This window comes from Castor canadensis, chromosome 14 (genome assembly GCF_047511655.1).
Source record: "Castor canadensis chromosome 14, mCasCan1.hap1v2, whole genome shotgun sequence".
NCBI lineage: Eukaryota > Metazoa > Chordata > Mammalia > Rodentia > Castoridae > Castor > Castor canadensis.
In genome coordinates, this window is record NC_133399.1 from 44,402,846 (window position 1) to 44,416,186 (window position 13,341).

General features: G+C 40.2%; 1 long non-coding RNA gene and 1 pseudogene across 2 annotated transcripts in view; both read right to left on the reverse strand.

Moving 5' to 3' along the window:
* Positions 1–13,341, reverse strand: part of LOC141416834 (uncharacterized) — a 97,155-nt gene that overhangs the window by 35,324 nt on the left and 48,490 nt on the right. The window contains exons 3-5 of one of the 2 annotated variants that reach the window (XR_012441405.1): positions 12,409–12,470; positions 6,513–6,574; positions 5,388–5,449 (exon numbers count right to left, since the gene is read on the reverse strand). This is a non-coding gene — a long non-coding RNA (uncharacterized lncRNA). The remainder of the gene's footprint in view (positions 1–5,387; positions 5,450–6,512; positions 6,575–12,408; positions 12,471–13,341) is intronic. The other variant, XR_012441406.1, reaches the window with a different exon arrangement.
* LOC141416407 (zinc finger and BTB domain-containing protein 14 pseudogene) lies at positions 7,519–10,391 on the reverse strand (annotated as a pseudogene).

Genomic DNA, 13,341 nt, shown 5'->3' on the forward strand with positions numbered 1-13,341 from the left:
CCAAAGGATAACAGTGTCTAGTGAAGGAAATTGCAGCTATAGTCTAAGCCTGAGGACACTGTGTGTACTGTCCAGGCTGGAATTATACTTAACCAGGATTAGCACACTTAAACAAATGAATGTACGGAGAACAAGCCACCCTGATAATCTTCTTGTCTAAGTCTTCAGGCACAGGAATTAATGTAAAAGGCTTTGAACCTAACCACTGCACATGACAGAGATGTATTCTATTTTCTTGTTCTGATAAATCCATTCTCAATCTTTGTGCCCCTCAATCTGAGACTAATGCTGATGAGAAAGTGAATTAAATACAAACAATGATTCATTTATCATCAACTTGCTCAGAATTCCTTTTGATGGGAATGATAATGTCTTTACATTTTATTTTCTTTTTCAGCAATTGATGTAGTAGTGATATGGGAATCTTTTAATAAAAGTCATTTAAAAAGTGATTGTGTGTGTCTGTGTGTGTGTCATTGCATGTCTGTGTGTATGCATGTGTGTGTATGTCTGTATGTGTTTCTGTATGTCTGTGTGGTACTGAAGCAAGCATCTATTCTGGCAGTCATCTTGCCCCAATCTATATTCCCAGACCTTAGCTTCCTGTGACAATCTTAGTTATAGTCCAGGGTGGCCTGAAGCTTGTGCTCTTTAGGCCTCCAAAAAGTGATCTTAAAGACAGAATTAATATGGGAGATATAGGAATACATAGAAAACCCAAAACATGAAAGTGTTTGATGTCCACACTCCAGAGGAACTAATAAGAAACCTTAAAGCGACAGAGGTCAACATGAGAAGGCGATCAGGAACCAGTGTAAAGATTCAGTTAGGGATGAATCAACTTGGGTTGTAACACATTTGCACATGAAACCAACGCTAGGATCTCTCTGTATAGCTATCCTTAACTCAATTAGCAAAAACACCTTGTCTTCCTTATTATGCTTATGTCTTCTCCTCAACAAAATTAGAGATAAGGGCAGAATAGGTTCTGCCTGGAAGTGAGGGGGGAGGAGCTAGAGGTTGGGGGAGGGGGACAAGGGGAAGAAATGACACAATGTTATGCACATGTGAATAAATGATATAATAATAATTTTTTTAAAAGAAAGAATTAAAACTTCCATATCTTAAAATCGCCAGGGATTCAAAGACATGGGCAGATTTATGCTCATGAGAAACCCATTAGCTATGTGCCTTTCTTGCCTATAAAATGAAATCGATGAAAATTCTAGAAACATTGAAAACCTCTACTAGGCAAAGCATGAAAGAAAATTCTTAAACTGAATGCTGGAATAAGGAAAAAACCAGCTCCTGCTAGTTTTTTGCCTAGTGTAGCTATTGAAAAAGTTAAACACATCACTAAATAAAATACTGATAGTATTGTTGAGAAATTGAATGATTTCCCTTTTTAAAAAATAGCATAAGACAAAGCAGTATTTTTAAAAAATGACGAGGAGTTTCAGAATAAAATTTAAGTGACATATGAACCAAGTAAATGAAACAATGCTGCTCAGTAAAAAGTTCTACATTTGATTTCTGTATAGCAAATCTATATCTATTATCTGTCTATGTATCTATGTATCTGTATCTATCTATCTATCTATCTATCTATCTATCTATCTATCTATATCTGCTAGGCTGAGGGTCCATCCCAGGACCTTGTGCATACTGTGTAAACAGACACCACTTGAGCTGCATTTTTAATTTTACTTTGCTTTTTGAGAGATGGTCTCACCACTATGAGGCCATCAAGGCTGGCCTTGAACTCATGATCCTCCTGGCAATGCCTTCTGTGTAGCTGGTATTACAAACATGTACCACAATGCCTGGCTTATATTAGGTCAATATTTAATCAATGTAATATGGATATGAGTAAACATTAAGCAAATTTTATTACATGAAAGAAATGACAAATGTGAGAATTGTAAGTTTTGCCATCATTCATATCTTCAAAAAATATAAAGTTCCTGAATTTTATGTTTGGAACAGAGATAAAGTTAAAAGCCTTTATTAAAGTAGTGCTATACATTTGTCAAAGAATTGCCCAAAAGAGTAAAAGGAAAGAGAGAAATAGAAAGGGAGAAGATGGCAAGGAAAAGATAGAAAGTTTTTGTATGTTTATTTATTTTTCTTTAAAGGAAGGCTCCCAGATGTAAGGCCAGACAAATCCTGAAGAGGCATTTCTTTAAAGTGTCCTCTTAAAAGACAAGATATAGGCCAGGCACCAGTGGCTCATGCTTGTAATCCTAGCTACTCAGGAGGCAGAAATCAGGAGGATACCAGTTTGAAGCCAGCCCAAACAAAAAAGTTCATGAGACCCACTCAAAAAACCCTACACAAAAATAGGGCTGATGGAGTGGATGAAGGAGAAGGCTCTGAGTTTCAAGCCCCAGTACTACAAAAAACAAAACAAAACAAAACAAAACAAAAACAAAGACAAACTATACTGAAGCAGATTTAAAGCAAAGTCCCAAGTTATGCTATTTTTTGTGAAACGTTCGTAATGACAATGGAACAGTATAAAGAAGACTATAAACAATATAAACCAATACATTGAAATTAAAAGTAATATTAATGTGGTTCTTGAAACACAAAATGTTTAGATCTAAAGGACACAAAAATATAATGCTATTTTTTTCATTTATTTACATGTGCATATATTGTTTGGGTCATTTCTCCCTCCTGCCTCAGCCCTTACTCTCTCCCTCTCTCTCAACTCCCTTCCAGCCAGAACCTGTTCTGTGTTTTTCTCCAATTCTGTTGAAGAATAGAAATAAGCAATAATAAGAAAGACATAGCATTTTTGCTAGTTGAGATAAGGACAGCTATACCGGGAGAATCCTACCATTGCTTTCATGTACAAATGTGCTACAACCCAGGTTGATTCATCTCTACCTGACCTTTTCACTAGTTCCTGATCCCCTTCTCATGTTGATGTCTATTGCTTTAAGATTTCTGTATTAATTCCTCTGCAGTAGAGACATCAAATGCTTTCATGTTTTGGGTTTTCTATCTAACCCGTACCTTCCATATGTGTTCTCCCTTTGTCATATAACCCAAGTCCTACAACATGCTGTATTTGCCCTAGATCTAAAGACCACATATGAGGGAGAACATACGATTTTTGGTCTTTTAAGTCTGACTAACCTCGCTCAGAATGATGTTCTCCAATTCCATCAATTCACTTGGGAACGATAAGATTTCATTTTTCTTCAAGACTGAGTAAAATTCCATTGTGTATAAATACATTTTCTTAAACCATTTGTCAGTAGTGGGGCATATTGGTTGTTTCCATAACTTGGCTATTGTGAATAGTGCTGCAGTAAACATGTGTGTGCAGGTGATTTTGGAGTAACTTGTGTTGCATTCATTTGGGTATTTCCCCAGGGGTGGGATTCCTGGATCATATGGCAGGTCTGTGTTTAGATTTTTAAGAAGTCTTTAGATTTTTTTCCAGAGTGTTTGCATCAGCTTGCATTCCCACCAGCAGTGTATGAGGGCTCCTTATTCCTCATATCCTCACCAACACATGTTGGTGGTGTTTTTGATGATGGCTATTCTAACAGGGATGAAGTGGAATCTTAGTATGGTTTTTATTTGCATTTCCTCTATAGCTAGAGATGGTGAGCATTTCTTCATGTGTTTTTTGGCCATTTGAATTTCTTCTTTTAAGAAAGTTCTATTTAATTCAGTTGTCCATTTCTTAATTGGTTCATTGATTTGGGGAGAATTTAGTTTCTTAAGTTCCCTATGTATTCTGGTTATCAGTCCTTTGTCTGATGTATAGTTAGCAAATATTTTCTCCCACTCTTTGAGTGGTCTCTTTTGTTTAGAGACTATTTCTTTTCTTGTGCAGAAGCTTTTTAATTTTAAGAAGAACAATTTGTCCATTCTTTCTCTTAGTTGCTGGGCTGCTGGGGTTCTATGGCGGAAGTCCTTGCTTATACCTATTAGTTCCAAAGTGTTTCCTGATCCTTCCTGTACTAACTTCAGAGTTTTGGGTCTGATTTAAGGTCCTTGATCCATTTTTAGTTGATACTAGTACAGGGTAATAGACTTGGATCTAGTTTTAGTTTCTTACAGATGGATAACCACTTTTCTTAGCAGCATTTGTTGAAGAGGCTGTCTTTTCTCCATCATATATACTTGGCCCGTTTCTGAAAAATAAGGTGGGTATAATTGTGTGGATTCATATCCGGGTCCTCTATTCTGTTCCACTGGTCTTCATGTCACTTTCTATGCCAGTACCATGCTGTTTCTCATGCTATTGCTTTGTAATATAGTTTGAAATCAGGTATCACAATACCGCCAGCATTGCTCTTTTTGCTGAGTATTGCCTTGGCTATTCCCAGTCTCTTGTATTTCCCAATGAACTTAAGGGTAGATCTTTCAATCTCTGTGATGAAAGTCATTGGGATTTTGATGGGAATTGCATTAAATATGTAGATTGCTTTTGGTAGTATAGCCATTTTTACTATGTCGATTCTTCCAGTCCATGAGCATGGGTGATCTTTTCATCTTCTGTAGTTTTCCTAGATCTCTTTCTTCAGAGGTTTGTAATTCTGTTGTAAAGGTCATTAACACCTTTTGCTAAGTTTACTCCAAGGTATTTCATTTTTTTTTTTGAGACTGTTGCAAATGGAATTGTTTCAATGTATTCCTTCTCAGTTGGTTCCTTGTTGGTGTATAGAAAGACAGAAAGACAGGTAGACACACACACACAACACACGCAAACACACACACACACACACACACACACACACACTCACACAAACACACTTAGGAATCCTGCCTGTATTTCAATGCATGTCGAATATCATCTGCAAAGGCTGAAATCCTGGCATGAACCTACTGAGGGGACACTTTCAGCACTTTAGAAAGGATCAAATGTAGAAAAACATGTGAAATGACATCAGTTCCACCAATGTTCTTGGAAGGAAGACATACTACCACCATTATGCCAAGGAACAACTAAAGCCTAATTCAGAGTCAGTGCCTGAAGACATCACTTGAATTGAAATCACTTCTAGCAGGGTAACGATGCACATACATACATGCATCTTGATAACCTGACATACATTGGCCATATTCAAGGAATGCTGAATTTTTCCTCCTCAGACAATTGATTACAGTTGATCTAGGGAATAGCAAGGCAGAGAAAAACCAGAAATTACTGCCTTCCAGGAAGCATTCTTGACTGGCATTATTAGGATCAGAGCATCTAACGGACACTGATCCAGGAAATACTTTAAACCACACATGCTCCCCCACACATAAACACAGCCACAGAGTGGCTGTGATCCATGAATAATAACTACTTTAGAGTAAGTGAATTTCTGGACTTTCATCTAAGAAAAGTACCTTTCAGCAGAACCCATACTTATGAATACCTGGAAACACTGGTGAATGAGGTGAATGTCTTCAAACCTTCACTGCCCATGGTTTAATGGACCTGCAGACCAGAGAAGAAATTATGTCAGATCAACAGGTGCCTGTGCTGTGCCTCCATGTAACCATTTCCTCCCTTCCCAGTCCAGTAGAACCACACCCTGAGATCATGTGGTCAGGATTAGAAACAAAAAGCAATGCTGCCTGTACACCAGAGCAACATCCAGAAGTCATGGAACATCACACAGCCTTGTTCATTCCATCTTTTTCCACAGAGTTAATGATACATTATGATTCAAGGAGACTTCTGCATGCCTATGCAGCAGATACACTCAACACGTGTGAAATAGTTGCTTGTATGAGAATTTATGAGAAACAGCAAAGATATTAATACATGAAGATACTGCAAAATATTAAACACAGACACAAAGACAGACACATACACAAAAAGATAACAGACAGGTAGACACACAGACACACACACACACACACACACACACACACACACACACACACACATACACCCAGGAGCCCTGCCTGTATGCAAGGCATGTCGAATGTTATCTGCAACGGATGAAATCCTTGCATTATCCTACTGAGTGGACACTTTCAGCACTTGAGAAAGGAAAAATCTTAGAAAAACACGTGAAGGGACATCGGTTCCACCAATGTCCTTGGAAGGAAGACATACTACCACTATTATGCCAAGGAACAAGTAAGACTAATCCAGAGTCAGTGCCTGAAGACATCACTTTAATTGAAATCACTTCTAGCAGGGTAACAATGCATGTACATACATGCATCATGATAACCTGACATACACTGGCCATATTCAAGGAATGCTGAATCTTTCCTCCTCAGACAATTGATTACAGTTGATCTAGGTAACAGCTACTTGGAGAAAACCCCAAAATTACTGCCTTCCACGAAGCATTCCTGACTGGCATTATTAGGATCAGAGCATCTAACGGACACTGATCCAGGAAATATTTTAAACCAGTCATGCACCCCCACACATAAACACACCCACAGAGTGGCTGTGATCCATGAATATTAACTATTTTCATGAATTTCTGGGCTTTCATCGAAGAAAAGTACCTTTCAGCAGAACCCATTCTTATGAATACCTGGAAACACTGGCGAATGAGGTGAATGTCTTCAAACCTTCACTGCCCCTGGTTTAATGGACCTGCAGATCAGAGAAGAAATTATGTCAGATCAACAGGTGCCTGTGCTGTGCCTCCATGTAATCATTTCCTCCCTTGCCAGTCCACTAGAACCACACCCTGAGATCACATGGTCAGGATTAGAAGCAGAAACCAAGGCTGCCTGTACACAAGTGTGACATCCAGGCGGCCTGTTCTGCTTGGTGAGTTCCCTGCCCAAATGACACAGAGGCCTGTGGACACTAAAACCTGTATGGAATGATAGTTTAAGCTAGCTGTGAAGAATGGAATCACCCGATCCTGATGTGCTCAGGTCAATGTGTGCTCCTGCCATGTGTGCCCCATATCCCTAGGACCCAATTAAAAGAGAAGTCTTCCACACAAGACAGGGGCACCTACCTCTAGCTCTGTCCTGTATGGCTCACTGCGCTGCCATAGGAACAGGCCTCAGGATTCTCCATGTTCCAGGGGCTGTGATCCCACTGTGACATCACAGCCAAGTTTTTCCTGATTGGTCAGACCACATAAACACTGCCTCTATGGCCCCTCTCCCTCCAGTCTCCAGCCACTTTGTGGCAATTCCTGGCAAGATCTTCTGATCTGGGGATTGTTTTTCTCCTCCATGTTCCTTCCTAAGATCATTCAAGGTTAAACTGGCATGACATTTGTTTTGTTTGTTTGGTTTTTTTTTTAGAAGTATATTTTCTTTTATATACAAAAAATGAAGGCCCCAAATATGGTTTGTTGAAGTAGTTATCCACAGGATGCTAAATTATTTTACCTTTGTTTTGGTTAAAACAGCCCAGGAACAGCAGTCAGTTCCCTTTCTACTAACAGCATATAAACACAGTGACAGGACTATTTTAGTACAGAATAAACAACTTTCAAGAAAAATTAATTTTTAACTAAATTAAACATTTTTACCAATAAATAAAAAAATTTAATAGGTAGCATATTCATCCTACAATCCTGGCATAACATATACACCAATTTTAAAAAATGAAATTTTCCACAATAGTAATTACAGGTGTTAATGCAGGAAGCTATGAAATGAAGTGAATGTATTTTCAAAGAAAAGAAAAATCCTAGCACCAAACATGAAATTTAAAAGTTGGCATTTTCTACAATTGTACATTTTCTAAAATAATTGACTAATACTTTCTTACAGAAAATTCAAACAATTGTTGGCATTTCAATATATTCCTAAGGAAATGGTTAAAAGAACACTTATTACACCAAATCTGAAACAGAGGCTCTGACTTACGGCTATGAAAAGGCAATCAACTTCTATTTAAAACTGTAACCAGCAATGAAATATTCTTCGAAAACATAACATTTGGTCTGGCAATTTTAAATATTGGTTGAAACAGTCTGATGTTTGTTGCTGATGGAAAGTATTTTAATTTCAATATGCAAAAAAAAGTGCAGCTGTCTGCTTTTACATAAAACCAACACTATATTTACAGTTAAAAATTTAAATTTATTCAAGTAAGCATAGTGCATTTCCTTTATGGGTAAATCACAGGCTGCAGAGAGCCCAAAGCTTGATGGCATTCTGCAGAAATGTATCTGCTTCTTGTCTTAACTTTCATCCTACATACAAACCCAATTTCAAAATCATTGAATTATTCTGATCTAGGACATCTTAGAATTGTCACAAGAAAACTTTGTCTGAGAGCCTTTTCTACTCCTCTCACCACTGATCCAGTCCACAAATTCCCACTAGTATAGCATGGCCATGCTCCCCAAAAGAAGAATCTAAAAACTTAGTCCCAAGATCTCAGCACCCTGGTAGATTCACTCAGCCTTCAGCATGTGTGACTACACTTTTTGGAGTAGGTATGGGGCAACTAAAATGAAGAAACACTTCAGAAAAGCAATTATTATTTGTCCACAGAAACAGTGAAAAACAGTGATATAAAAAATTAACAAACCAAATATAAATCTAATACCATTCCACATTTCCAGAATTTGGTTTGAGACTTGCGCAGTCTTCTTGGTCAACCACCCGTCAGCATTTTCTGCGCTTTCATGAAGTACTTTTATTAAATTATTAAAACTGCTGTTTGACCATAAGTCACACGTATGGACTTATGGTCAGCATAAGTCGTGATGATATGGAAATCAATTTACTCAATTATTATTCTGTGCAGTGCACTCACCGATGTGGCAAGTGTAGAAGAATTAAAAATATAGTAAAAGTCTCTCACTTTAAACTGGACACCGCAGTTCTCAAACTAAAATCATAAAAAAAGGGGAGGGAAACTTACTGGCAACATGAATACTAGACACCACAAGACTGTTTGGTCAGGACTTAGGTACACAATTTCCTTGAAAAGTTTTAAAATACCTAACCAAGCACTGCCTTAAGTCCAGTGAGTAAAATGCTCCATGCATTTCCACAAAAACACAAGTCACTGGTGTCCACCGATTATAACCAATGCAATCCCAGTGTCCTCCTCCCAGACCAAGTGTTCCTGTCACATCACCTCTAGCTATAGGCTATTGTTTCCAACTGCTGCTCTGCTTCAGCAGTCATTGCTGCAGCCTGCAACTGTTCACTCTCACTCTGGAGGGCACTGGAGGTGACCTGCTTCCTTTCACTGTGCATATTGTTTTTGTGCCTCTTCAGATCCGATGCCTTCACAAAGGTCTTGTTGCAGGAGCCACACACAAAAGGCTTTTCCCCTCTGTGTCTCTGCTCATGGTCCTTGAGGTGGGACTTGTGTTTGAAGGCTTTGTCACACATATGGCATGCAAATGGTCTCTCATTACTGTGAACTCTCTCATGCTTCTTTAAGTCTGGGGTGCAGATAAATGATTTCCCACATCCTTCACAACTGTAGGGTTTATACCCCATGTGGATTTTTAGGTGTTCCTTCAGGTGAGCCTGTGTGGTGAAACCTTTTGTACACATTTCACAAACAAATGGCCTGTCGGCTGTGTGGAGATTTTCATGCTTCCTCAATCTGCCTTCATCAGAAAATGTCTTGCCACAGGCTTGGCAAGCAATCTGCTCCCGATGGTGACCATACAGCAAATACTCAAACTTCATGTCACTGGCGGCTGTTGTCCAGCCTGGCATTTGTTCATCTTTCACCTCACTCATTCCATCATTAAATGTTAAGGCTTGAGGGGTCTGGGACCCTAAATCTTTGGACTCTGGGGTCTCTATGGATTCTACTTCCTGGCTGTAGCAATTCACTTTTTGAACCTCCTCACTCCCTAGTTCTTTCAAAATAGCTTCCTGAACCCTGAGTGTGGTGGTCGGTGACTTGCCGTCTTCCTGACTTGGGGGGGTACCCTCTACTGTGTCATCGGAAGGACTGTCATCCTGATCCCCAATCTCTTCACATCATCATCCTGAGTGTCAGCAGCATCTCCAATGGGGCTATTTATTTTGAGGCAATACTTACTCTTTGACTGACCATTACTCTCATCGGGACTAGACACGTCACGCTTTTGAGAACAGAGTTTATCCAAAAATCGGATACCAAGGATCTGACCTGATGACATCATCAAGTTAACATCTTCCTTTTTCACAGAAATCTTTGCTGTGTACATGTAGTTCAGGACCTCTTCAAATATGTCAGAACGAAGGAAATCTATCTCTATGACTGAAGAACTATCCACCTCCAGCTTCTTAAACAGCTTTTTAAAGTAGGTGCTGCAGGCAGCAAGAACACATCTATGTGCTCTGAATTTTATATCCTCAATCACAATGGCGATGTCACAGAATTCTCCCTCCAGGCGTTATTCATTTATGGGCTTCAGAAAGAGAGTTTTATGGTCATCGTCATTATATTTAATGGTTTCAGACATCCTGATGAAAAACTCCATGAGCAACTCAGGCTATTATCTTAATGCCTCGAACATCAAAATCTTCAGATCAGAATAACTGATCAGGGGTACAACAGACCTGCAGCCTGGCACAACCACAGACACTCACCGTGGGCTTCCTTCGTTCACTAGTGTGCAGGCCGGGATGTGATGGACGCGGGGGCATGGTGGGCAGTAGTGTTTTGGAATTTTTTTTTTTTTTGAGTTTGGGAAGGGGGTGGGGTAGGGGGAAATCGTGCACATCCCTGATGGTGGCAGCCCTCCTCCTGCATGAGCACAGAATGTCTAGCCGGCCGTGGCCGTGAACACCCCCACCCCCCCCCTCCCATGCATGCGTGGTGGGGGCTGGGGAGAAGGTGTGCCCTGGCATGACATTCCTGTCATGTTCCAAACTACTGCCAATCTGGAACCCACACTTTGGAGGACAGGAAGGCTTTCACATGGTGAGTACACAAACACCTCAAGCCCTTTGAAGGTAAATAAGCCAGGAAAACTCCCTGAACCTTGGATGAGGCAACTTCCTTCTCAGAACTACATCTCCCATCATCTGGGAGGGTATTCCCATATGTGGACCCAAAATATCACAAAGTGAGAACCTGGGGCTGTTTTCCAGGCTATTGTGTTCCTAACTTGAACAGAACATGCAAACACACACACTGGCTGGCAAGACCCTCAAGGTGACCACATAAATTCACTTCCTCTCGACACAGAAATTACTTCACTTGGATCTGAGAAATACACAGGCATACACGCTATAGCCAAGGAATGCTTAGGTTTCTCTAGTCACTGAAATTCTTAGCACCTCTCGGAAGAATGGCAGGTTTCAGGAACACCACAACCTATGGAATAAGCATGAAACTCTCAGGAAGGACATGCAAATCTGCAAAGGTTCTCTGAGGGAAATCACAGTACACCTTTCATTCATGGAACCGAAGACATAAAGTAAGAGACACACAAGGCTGTTCCTCAAGTGACTTCGGGAAGGAACCTAATTCCTACAAATCAGTGATGGCAACCCGAACAACAAATATCCCACACACACTCACACACACAAAATTAGTGATGTACTAATAGTTATCTTGTATGTTAATTTCCTACATTCTATGGAGTTAATTACAACAGTGAGCATGACTAGAAGCCATGGAACATCACACAGCCTTGTACATTCCATCTATTTCCACAGTGTTAAAGATAGATTTTGATTCAAGGAGACTTCTGCATGCTTATGCAGCGGATACACTCAACGAGTGTGAAATAGTTGCTAATATGAGAATTTATGAGAAACAGCAAAGAAATTAATACATGGAGACACTACAAATATTAAACACAGACACAAAAACAAACACATACACACAAAGAAAGACAGACAGACAGGTAGACACACACACACACACTCACACACACACCCCCAGGAATCCGACCTGTACTTCAACACATGTCCACTATTATCTGCAAAGGCTGATATCAGGTGGGAACCTACTGAGGGGTCACTTTAACCACTTTAGAAAGGATCAAAGAAAGAAAAACACGTGAAGTGAGATCGGTTCCACCAGTCTTCTTGGAAGGAAGACATACTACCACCATTATGCCAAGGAACACTAAAGCCTAATCCATAGTCAGTGCCTGAAGCCATCACTTGAATTGAAATCAATTCTAGCAGGCTAACGATGCACGTACATACATGCATCATGATAGCCTGACATACACTGGCCATATTTGAGGAACACTGAATCTTTCCTCCTCAGACAATTGATTACAGTTGACCTAGGGAATAGCAATTTGGAGAAAAACCCAAAATTACTGCCTTCCAAGTAGCATTCCTGACTGGCATTATTAGGAACTGAGCATCTAATGGACACTGATCCAGGAAATACTTTTAACCACACATGCGCCCCCACACATAAACACACCCACAGAGTGGCTGTGATCCATGAATATTAACTATTTTGGAGTAAGTGAATTTCTGGACTTTCATCTAAGAAAAGTACCTTTCAGCAGAACCCATACTTATGAATACCTGCAAACACTGATGATGAGGTGCATTTCCTCAAACCTTCACTGCCCGTGGTTTAATGGACCCTGAAGACCAGAGAAGAAATTATGTTAGATCAACAAGTGCCTGTGCTGTGCCTCCTCACTATGTCTCAGAGTCCTCCTTTAGGACAGCTGGGCTGGTGTCACCTCTAGCTGTGGGGGTTGGGGGAGGGGTGACCATCATCCCCTTCTGGTTGGGGGAGGGGGGTGGGCATGCAGCCAGGGCAGGGCACGTGTCTAATGGTCTCCTTAGATATAGGTAATATGGAGGTGTGCGGGTGTGAGGTAGTAGGATCTGTGGGCCTTGGGGTCCCTAATCAGCCTTCCTCCTGTTGCATGCACCTGTTTGGACCCCAGCTTTCCAAACATGTGGAAAGCAGTCTAAGTCCAAACACCAACCCCATACCTCCCCCACCCCCATCCCATGCCTCTTTCCTCTAACAACAAATTCCTAAATCACTTGCCAGTCCGCATTCCCCATTACCGACTTCTCTTTCCACACTTTTTAACTACTTTTTGCTCATGATACAGTTCTTAGACAGTATTTCATCTTTTTTCCTCCAAGTACTGGAGACAAGGATTTTTAAGGACCCTTAATATTTTTCTGTTTGTGCACATTACAGCGAGGCAGGAAAGAAGAATCCCTTTTTTGTTTAAATTCTGTTTCTCTTTTTGCGTCCCCTGGGCACTTGCACCAAATCTGAACGTCTTTACATACCTTTCTGATCCATGATTTCAGAATTAACTGATTGCCATCAGGTACCAAATCTGCCCTGTGTCTGGTCCTTTAGTATATCTAGTTTATAGCAACCCCTGGGACTTCTCCCATAGAACAGCCTGAGTGTGGATTTGGAGCCTCTAGTAAAGCTGGGAGGAATCATGGGTAACACTCTTGAAAAAGACAATTTAATTGTTT